We start from the raw sequence: 11732 nt of genomic DNA on the forward strand, positions 1-11732 counted from the left end.
TTGCTTTAAGTGTTTATCCCTTATTTTTACGTTCATTCATAAATTTATGTTTACGGACGAATGAAATTATAGTGCACTTTATAATGTTACTTGCTTTGTTTAGTAAATGTATATTTAGGTCACATTTGCTACGGTTATACTTTTTTTCGTGCAATATGATATAATCGACGAGCTTTGCTACATGAAGGCCCGTACCAGGGTTTATTATTTGGTTGTTTTAAATGGTTCTTTTTATTTGTTTTATTTTTGAAAGTAGCGAAAGCAGAATCCACAAATAAGTTAGAAATGTTTTTTGCAATTTCATTAATTTCAAGTTTTGTCACATTTTGTAGATTACAGTGAAGAGAGTTTTCTATACTAGACAATGTAGTTTTATTGATATTTGCGACAAACTGACTGCTTAAAGATTCTTGCCATTTAGGAGGTTTCGTATTAATTGAACACTCGTTGGTTGCTTTATTTTTTTATTATTTTAGTCGGATGTTCTGATATTTTTAAGCGTAAGTGAATTAATGCTATGACCATCAGAAAATAATGAGTCAACTTCAGAGACATCAAATGACATAATGTGTTCTAGACAGTCTGTTGATGCTATGGCGTAATCGATTACTGAAGTATTACGAAAAGTAAAATTTCCTACGTTTCTATCATTTCCGACTCTACCGTTTAATATGAACATATTGTTATTTTTACATAAATCTAGAAGTTTAAGACCGGTTGAATTTACTTTAGAATCTTTAGAACAACTTGAAGCGGGGTATCCGTGATCTAACAGTATATCAAGCGAGTTATAAGTATATAGAAAGTCATCATCAAAGCAAAAATATCTTGCCAAAAAAATCATCCATTTGCATGAAATCGGGCAAGTTTGCCGTGTGTGCATTGGCATCACCAATCAAAAGACAATGTTTAAATTCACAACATTTAGTTGACAATTCATTTTCAAAAACAAAATATTCGTCTTCATTAAAAAAATCTTGATTGTATTAGTGGTATATAAACAACACCTATCAAAATATTACAGTTTTTTCTAGCAACGCATATTTTAAGTTTATCCAGAATACATATTCACAATCATTTGAAACAATTTCGATTCTGTCTGCAAATAAAGTTTTAACAAAAATCCCGATGCCACCCGACTTTCTTACATAATTTTCACTCCTGGGTTAAGAGTAAAAATGTATAACCTGGGATATCAATTATGTCATACTTGTCTAATTTACTCTCTAATACACAGAAAATATCATATTCGCTTATCATTTCAGTAAAATCAGGATAATTACATCTGTTTCTTAGGCCGCACACATTTAGGCTGCCAATTTTTAATTTTTTATAACAAATATTTTGACTTTGCGGGGGAGGTAAATTTTCTTCAGGATTATTTACTGTTTGTAATTTTTTGTGACACTCTTTTTTGTTGATTAAAGATTCAGTTTGGATACATGGAGTTTTCGATACAGACTGGAAATTGATTAGTTTTGCATCATTACATGGTTCATCGGGTAATTTGTTTATCAAAGTAGCGATATTTTTTATGTTAACATGTACACAATACATTTTATGTGATGGTCCAGGTAAATTAATGCATTTACTACAGAAAAAAGTTACATTGTCACGACTTAAACTTTCTGGTAGATCATCTGTCGCACAGTCTAATGAACTGAAGCTTAATGTCCCCTGTAAATCCTAGTCAAAGTCTGAATTACTGTCATTGAGATCAGAGTAATCTGATTCGGTATTGTTCATTACAGAGTCTTTGTTTAAGGTATCACTCACAGCATGAAAATAAAGTTTTTCTTGTTTAGAGCTCGATTTACTTGAGTTTGGTGTAATTTTACTTGAAGTGCATTTCTTAGATGTTTGATGTCCAGCTGGATGTGAAAAGCGTATTGCTTCTAATTGAGACTGATTGCCCTTACCTCGAGAAACTGACTGCGGGCTGCGAGGATGATTGAGTAAGTCATGGTCCCTGACCTTGACAGTGCTTAAAGATTTTGACTGTGTAAGAATAGCATCCTCTGGTACGCTTTCTACATTAATGCACTCCATTTGTACGGAATTGCCAGATTTATTCCTCGGTTGTGATTGGCATGTCGCATGTTCATTGAAGGCGTGTTTTATCAGTTCGTTGTTTTTATGCCCCCGCCATGTAATGGCCGGGGCATATAGTGTTACCCTGTTCCGTCCTTCCGTCCTTCCGTCATTCCGTCCTTCCGTCATTCCGTCATTCCGTCATTCTGTCATTCCGTCATCATCAGTTTCCGTTCATTATCTTTCCAACGGTACAACACATTCAACTCAAATTTGACATATGGATATGTCATGAGAAAATACAGGTCACGTTCGAATTTGGTCATGGTTCGATGATTTTTGGCAGAGTTATGCCCCTTTTACTTTGAAAATAATATGAAATTTTCAGTTTCCGTTCATTATCTCCCCAACGGTACAACACATTCAACTCAAATTTGACATATGGATATGTCATGAGAAAATACAGGTCAAGTTTGAATTTGGTCATGGTTCGATGATTTTTGGCAGAGTTATGCCCCTTTTACTTTGAAAATAATATGAAATTTTCAGTTTCCGTTCATTATCTCCCCAACGGTACAACACATTCAACTCAAATTTGACATATGGATATGTCATGAGAAAATACAGGTCAAGTTCGAATTTGGTCATGGTTCGATGATTTTTGGCAGAGTTATGCCCCTTTTACTTTGAAAATAATGTGAAATTTTCAGTTTCCGTTCATTATCTCCCAAACGGTACAACACATTCAACTCAAATTTGACATATGGATATGTCATGAGAAAATACAGGTCAAGTTCGAATTTGGTCATGGTTCGATGATTTTTGGCAGAGTTATGCCCCTTTTACTTTGAAAATAATGTGAAATTTTCAGTTTCCGTTCATTATCTCCCAAACGGTACAACACATTCAACTCAAATTTGACATATGGATATGTCATGAGAAAATACAGGTCAAGTTCGAATTTGGTCATGGTTCGATGATTTTTGGCAGAGTTATGCCCCTTTTTCTTTGTAAATAATATGAAATTTTCAGTTTCCGTTCATTATCTCCCCAACAGTACAACACATTCAACTCAAATTTGACATATGGATATGTTTCTGGAATGCCCAGGCCAATTTCGAATTTGGTCATGGTTCAATGATTTTTGGCAGAGTAATGCCCCTTTCACTTTGAAAAGAATATGAAATTTACAGTTTCTGTTCATTATCTACCCAACAGTGTTACATATTCAACTCAAATTTGACATATGGATATGTCAAAAGAATGGGCAGGTCAAGTTGGAATTTGGTCATGGTTCGATGATTTTTTGGCAGAGTTATGTCCCTTTCACTTTGAAAATAATATAGATACGTCTTAGGAATAAGCAGTTTAAGTTTGAATTTGGTCATGGTTTAATGATTTTGGACAACCTTATCTTTCTTGAATATTGGAAATTTTTTGAACTTTTTGTTTCAGCACTCATACTTTTGTGGAAATGTATGTATAGCCATTATTTTGGCTACAAATATGAAATATGCTATTTTCAAAAGGTTAAGACTGAATAATTTCAGTGCCTTGAATATTGTATGAAAATGGTTTGTGTTAACACTGAAAAGTTTAAAGGGCTTTGAACTTAAAATGAAAACAATAATTTGTGCAAACAAATTTGGAACTAAATATTATAACATCTGAAATTTTGGCTGCATGCGGGGGCATCCGTGGCATGATGACACATTTCTAGTTCTTTATAGTACTTGAGACTCTGTTAGGGATATTCGAGTGGCGGGAACCCTGCATAACTTCAAACCAGTCGGGGAACATGTTTCTTACTATACGCTTGTTCACTATGAGGGCAGCAGGATAGACAATTTGCACATTCCTGCTGCCATATGTTGCTCGTGCTTCTTTGAATTCCCACCAAAGTGCTTTTCTTGCCTCACTTATTTCTTTGGGATAGTCTCTTGAGAAACCGACACCTGTATTTTTCAATTTATATGCACTGTTCATGATTGTGTCAACATCGATAATTTGACTAAACGTAACAAGTATGTTTCGTATTTTGGGTTTGCCTTCAGCTAGTTGTGATGCACTTAATCTAAATATTCTGCCAATCCGCAATGCACGGAGGATAACAAATGAAGAAGGGTCTAAGTTGAGGTGATTTTCTAACAGATCTGTGGTTATATTTCTACAATCTTCACCTGGTGTTTCTTCTTCTCCTGTTATTATCAAATTAACTTGTCTTGACCGGGCCTCAATATCAATTTGTTTATACTCTAGAAGTTTGAGTCTATCATCCGTGACTTCATGTTTAGCACAATTCAAATACATGGTTGACTCTAAATTATCGACTCGATATTTTAGGAGACCCATCATTGACATGTTTTCAATAATAAGGTTTAGCTTTTCATCAATAGGGAGTTGTTTTATAAGTTCAAAGTCCATGGCTGGTTGAAATTGTGAATTTGAGTGTATATTAGAATTTGACGTTGAATGACAAGAATATTCTACTGATGCCCCACCCGTTGATCGACGTTGACGCTTCTGCCTTTGGACATACTCGTTGTTCTCTCTCTGGGTTTCAGAATTGATGTTAGACATTGTAGCAGTATCTAAGATTCACAGGGCTTTAGTTGGGATACACAACTTACTGTTACCAAGTTTATATTGAGCTAAAATATCTTGTTTTCTTTTGTCAAAATCAGCGTGAAAAAAAGACGTCCGCTATTTTGAGTACCCACAATGCAATACAACCAATTAATGTAAATTCTTCATGACAAGAAGAAAAAAAAAGAAAAAAATGTTTTAAAGATTTCAATCATATATAATATAAGGGATATCTCAATCTTAGAAATCATATTAGACTTATGTTATCTTAAAGTTCAAATTCTATTATAAACCATGCTACTTGATTGTTTATTTATTTCTTTAGTCACTGATACCAAAACTAATATTTTAGTTACTGCTGCTTTCTCAATAAAATAGGCTTGTGTTGAACTTTTATTACTTTTCTGGTAAAATATTATATTAGTACGATTTTAATTTTTGCAGAAAATTAATCCCCAAAATTACATATAGAAATTAACACATTAAATGTATAATTTTTTTTCTTGAAAAAGTAAGTTTTCTTGAGAATGATACAAATTACACATTTAAGCCTGTAACAGAGTGATACCAACAGGTAATCTCTTTTTTTCTGCTCTTTAAATTAGGGAGGATGTTGTACAAGGCCATTTTATAAAGGGCACAGTTTACCATAAGACTTAAAGTGATAAAACCACATTTTTGTTTACACAATGAAGAACAAACATAGGCTTTGATTTGGAACGAGCACTGTTCTAATGAACATTCCATTAAAGTTTCAAAATCAGTAATTGAATTTGAAACAAAATAAAATAAAAATCTTGACTCAAAAGAACACAATGCACGACTAATTCTCATTTCAGGCAATAAAGTCGGAAAGCTTTACAGAACTACATTAGTAAGTAATCAGAGATCCAGACTGAGTAATTATGTTTTACTTTATTCTACACTTAAATGATGTGTAGCCAAAAACAAGGAAACAAAAAAGAATTTCATAATTTTCGTTCTATAATATTTTTTCTAGTTTACTCGATAATAAGGCAAAAACATTTAAAACTATTCTTTTTGCATGATACATCATTTTGTTTAACTATACTTCCCCGGGTCTCATGTCCCCTTCCCCTGTGCCTTTTCACTTCATGGGCCTAATATTGAATCATTTATTTTTTCCTTTACTTCTTTACATGTTACTAATTATTTATTCTTATGTAGTGGTTTGCCTGCCCGTGCTCTGTCTTGTGCCCTTTCCTGTTTTTGTTTGGGGTCCTCCTGGGCTCCTTGCCACTGACTCTTGTTACTGGGTCGGGTTGGGGCTGTGTTCGTTGAACCCCGCCTTTCTTTGTTGATCTTGTTTATCATATTTTAATAAAGTTCCTCCTTCAAATGTATCAAACGACATGCTGCTTCACGTTATTTGGTTTGTCGTTGTGTTGCGTGCTTGCGCGCGCGTGTGTGTGTTTTCTTTCTTTCATTTCTTTCCTTCTTTTCTTTTCTTTCTTTCTTTCTTTCTTCCTTTCTTTTTTCTTTTTTTGCTTGTTGTTTTTTCTTCGTCTCCAAAAAATAAAATATTAAAAACTTAAAGATTCATGCTAATTTAAAATGTTCATGAAATATTTTAATTTAGTCATCCCTTGAATCAAAAGAGGTTGTCAATAATGAGTCAAAACAATTTTCACTTTATCAACATCATACAAAATATTAAGTGGTTAGCTAAAAGCAGTTTAAAAAAAGAATTCATACAAACGCTTGGATGTTGATGACACATTATCAATTAATATAATGAATGTACACGCATGAACTGGAAAGCAATGAAAAGCAAAACTTATTTTTCAATCACACTGATTCGGCAACATCTTGAAATTTGTCGTTTCGGGCGAATTTTTATTATAGGATTCAGTTTTCTCTATTTCCAAGAAATATTGCTTTATCTCATTATTTTCAAATTGATTTCAAATAAAACACTTGTGTGAACCATTTTCTATACGTACGTACGCAATGTGCCTTCTATTTCTAACTAAACGTTGACCATTGTGAGAGATTTATCGTGATTTGGCTGCATCGTTTTATATGATAATATTTCTGTTATATTTGTTTTGTCTAATGTTACCATCACATTTGTTAGAATTTCATTTTACCCCTCTATGTTCCTTCACATGCATGTTCTTGTATTGTTAAATGTTTTGTGATCTCGTTTTAAATTGTCGTTAACGGTAAGTATGTCCTTTCCATTCCCATTTACATCCAATTATGTGCAAATATCCCACTTTCCTTTAAAATAGAGAAAAACAGAATCCCTGAAGAAAGTAACTCCAACTCCGTTATTCTAATTTAAAATCAGCTCTTTGACCATGAAAATGTTGACCTTCTATAAACCACGAAAGCCTTTCTATAAAGGATGGATGTGCTTTGTAGAGAAAACTGTAGTTGCCAGCTCATTTAATAAAGGACAAACGTGTGCAATAACCATTTGTGAAATACCTGTGTTGCTTAGGAACTTTAATGTAGTTCTACCGTTATCGAGATCTGAAGAAGAGTAATACAGTTCTTATGTTTAAAACTATTTACAGCATTAAACTGCCATTGTCTTTCACAAAGTGGTAGTGCGTTTATAATATGTTTGTCTTTTAACATAAATATACTTTTTTATATCGATGATTGAAGCAAATGCTAGGTTTAGAGCCATTGATATGGTTATTTGATAGTGAAGTTCTATCAAGAATGTAACATGCAATCTGCTCAACATTATGCTATCTTGCAATACTTGTTACAGTCATATTATGTACATCTAAATATAATGCAATAGTACGATGTTAGCGATATGATAACATAATGTCTTAGAGAATTATATTAACGACAATAATATTATTATATAATAAAAGTAGTTGTTTTTTTAAATCTTATATTAAAAGGAAATCTGCCCTCGGTGACGGACAAACACAACCAAGACGCTTCATATTAGCATTTCGTACTTCTCATGGCGTATATCATATTAACCCTAGTCATTTGTCCGTCTGTCCTTTTGTTCGTCCGTTGGTAATCTTTGTTTCCTCTAGGTTTCTGAGTATTTTTAAGTCGAAAATGTTTGTCTTGTTGAGATGATGCAAAATCTTGTCTTCAGATAATCACAACATATGTTATTTGGAACTTGGCACCATCTAATTAGGTGTTCCAAAGAAGCTTCACAAGTTCAACATAGTTATAATCGTAAAAGACTGATTGCATCCCTGGTAATTTCCCCAAATTTTTAAAATATAATATGATTTTTAGCCAAATATTAAGGTAACAGGTTTTAACCAGTTACTTAATTTCAAACAGCCGCTTCAAGGATTAGTAAGATATACGTGTAAACAAAGCAATTTCTTGTTTAGAACAATATCTATTTTAGAAGCCTCGATTAAATGCAAAGTCTATAAAACACCAATACAGCGCGACAAAATGCTGTATGGGCTTTGTTTCGTGAACCCTTGCTCTCCCATTCATATTTCACCTTCCTATTCGTTCTAAAATTTTAGACATGCAAATCAGTTCAATAAAAAGACACTTAAAATTCAAAAAAAACAACAAAAAAAAACCAACAGACAGTATACATAATCAGCGTCACAATTGAAATATTTTGCGGTGAATCTGAAAAGTTTTGTTTCTCAGTTAATATATATTTGCGGAAAAACGGAAATAATGTGACGATATTTTGATGCGATCTCACGATATAAATTTAAATCCCAGACGTAAAACCTGTTGTCATATCCGATAGCAAATGTAGCGAAGATCTTAGGAAATTGTATAATACACCGTATTTAAAATATATAATTTAAGTTTAAAAAACGTTTGCAAGAGCATGCTTCTTGAAATAACAGAAAGTGTTGATTCAAACATACATGTCCTTAGTAAACATTTGTATAAACATTCATTGTTTTAAGCAAAAATTACATTCTTATTACCATAATTAAGGTCAAAGCAAATAAATCCATGATTTTTAAGCAGCAAAATTCTAATATATTTTTAAAAAATAGCTTAATATGAAAATATCACAAATGTAAAATGTTTTACGAGAATTACAAATAAGGTTAAACAAAAATTATTATGAACAATTGAATAATATGATATGAAATTAGTGAATAATGTAAAATTACAATTATGAGTGAGTTGATATGACACCACTGAAGCTTGAAGTAAATATGAGAGCAATTAAGGGACAGTTAATTGTAATATACACAGAGAAACCAGTGAACGATAAACAACAGTATGGAAGAAAAAATATTAGTGAAATAAAACGAAAATCAAGTGTGAACTAAACAAAACGTCAAAGGACATTGTTTGATATTCCAGTTGTTATAGGATATGAATGAGTGCAATTTTAATTCTGAGTTTACTCAACTCGTTAAACACAAATATAAATAAATTTAGTAATGAACTTACACGAATTTAATATTCTATTTATCACATACTAAAAAACAACGTTTTGTTTGAAAATATTTTTCTTTCATTAGAGCTTTGCGCACCTTTGTATAACACGAAGATTTAGCAAATGACGTTATCTCAAAATATATGCCGTGCAATACCATTATAGCAAACACGGTACAGGAATGTGATTAGGGATTGTATAATATAGTTTATTGCCGAGTCTTTCCCTACGGAATATTTGTTAAAAATCGAAAGCTTAACTTCAATCTCGTAAACAAGTAAAATTTACTTATGTTTTTATAAAGTGGATACACAGAATCACTATACCGTGTCTTCCATGTGTTTATAATTCAATGTGTGCCATGCGTTGTGATTTTATAATTGTAATTAAGTGTATACCATGTGTCGTGATTTTGTAATTATAATTCAATGCGTACCATGTCTTGTCACTTTATTATTATATTCTTGTATCTTTCTTTTGAAATCAACAGCAGACAAAATTGTGCTTGTCGTTCTGAAAACCTGAGTGCTTTAAATATTCAAACAGACCAAGATAAACCAAATATCAGTACATCGTATATTTAAATATCGCAACATTTTGATATTCTTTAAAACATATAAATGCCTTTAAAAATACCTTAAAATCTGGTTTTCTTACTGTTCGCATGTTTTATTGATGACAGAATGAGGCATCTTTAAAAAAAAAACAATTTAAAGAAGTAATTAGTATTGCAGACGGGCAATTACCATTCCCTGGTTTCGGAAAACATTTTAATGTCGGGTTACCGCGATTAATTGACTGATCTTCATTCCTTCCACTAAAAGCTTTCAGAATATTAGGCTTCATACATTGTAGTACATAAAATGTGTATTTCAACAGAAGATGTGGACATACCTAAATATATGAAGCACATTAATATAGGACATAAATTTATTAAATATTCTATTGCTCTTATAAATGCTAATAAACATTTCGAACATAATAAAAGGATATAGAGTACAACTCAAGCCAGGAACCAAAGGATATTTAATATCCAAACAACCTCAAGCCAAAAACCTGGGAGAGTAAAACCTAGACAATCTCAATCCAGGAAACAAAAGATATTTTATACATAGTTAATCTAAAGCAGGACCCGTAAGAGTTTTAATACCTGCCTACTTTCAAACCGTGAACCACAATATATTTAATACCTAGATATATCAAACCACTATCAAACCAGGATAGTTAATACATATATACTCTCAAACCATCAACCAAAATATATTTTTTATTACCCTTCAAGATTTGTTCCACCTTTTTGATTGGATATTGATCGCCCGAAAGAAATTGATATTACCGAGCCAGACAGGTAATATACATGCTAAATAACCCCGTTGGGTACCCCACGTTGTAAACAACATGCGCTGTGGCGATGCGCGTACGGTATGATTTTACGTGATGTAAATTGCGATTTACAAGTACTTTTTAATTGTCAAATGATAAATATTTACCAAAAAAAAGAGAGTAATAATACATATTCTCATCAGTATTGAAAACAAATATGACCTTGTGAAAGCTTGATAATAATTCCAAAAAAGTGCGTTCAACAGACTACTCCTTTTCTCTTGTTTACATTCGTTAGGTTCGAAAGAAAATACGTCATGCATTTATATGACGTCATGTTTTGGTGAAGGGGTACCCTAAAGGGAATCTTATTTCGTCGTTTCATTTGAAGTAGCAATGATATTTCTAAAATCGTCTTTACTCGGCAGGGGAAGGGTAATAAAATTATCATTTTGGTTTTGGAGTGATATATGTGGATATATTACCTGCCAAGATAAAATATCATCCTCGCCTTACGGCAGGTAATATATCCACATATATATCACTCCAAAACCAAAATAACATATAATATTATATATTATCAATTATCTAATATATTGTTATAAATTGTCTCGTCATATCCTGACTTTCTTCACATTGTTTGTTAAACACTGACTTGTTAAACACTGTGTTAATAAAAATTCATAGGGAATTCATTATCTCGTTATACATATTGTCTTGTTATATATTGTCTTGTTATATTTTGTCTTGCTATGTATTGTCTTGTTATATATTGTCTTGCTATATATTGTCTTGCTATATATTGTCTTGTTATACATTGTCTTGTTATATATTGTATTGTTGTATATTGTCTTGTTATCCATTGTTAAGTTATTTTAATGGCTATTGAATCAGAATATATTAAAACATATGGTAACAAAAATGATCTTATCTAACAAATTATCCGGACAATATAATCATTGATTCTTGTTTAATATTTAAGCCGAACACAGAGAATAAAAAGCGTCCATTTGAAGATTAATTAATAAAAATGTATTAAGGAACATCTCATAATGTTTAGATTATACTTGGAACACATTACTTAAATGCTATACTGTCAAACATGCGCTATGAATGTGATGAAGTGACGTTACTATCATGTTTTGTATCAATCAAATATTGCTGTATTAATTTATATCCTCGCGTTTAAGAAACACAAATATTACTTTCGTTTACGTGTAAAACCATTATTTTGATTATACAATTTCAATTAAATGATAAAAATATAGCAAAATGAAAAAGTTTTGTTTAGTTGAACTTAATTTCATTGAACAAGTGGATATTTTCTTTATTTGGATATTTGTATTAATCTTGAGTCAATACATTTATCATTTACAAATTTGCATTGCTCAATATTTATAAGTGATTCTTATTA

Source organism: Ruditapes philippinarum, unplaced genomic scaffold (assembly GCF_026571515.1).
Source record: "Ruditapes philippinarum isolate M1 unplaced genomic scaffold, ASM2657151v2 ctg1600_1_1_1_1, whole genome shotgun sequence".
Classification (NCBI taxonomy): domain Eukaryota; kingdom Metazoa; phylum Mollusca; class Bivalvia; order Venerida; family Veneridae; genus Ruditapes; species Ruditapes philippinarum.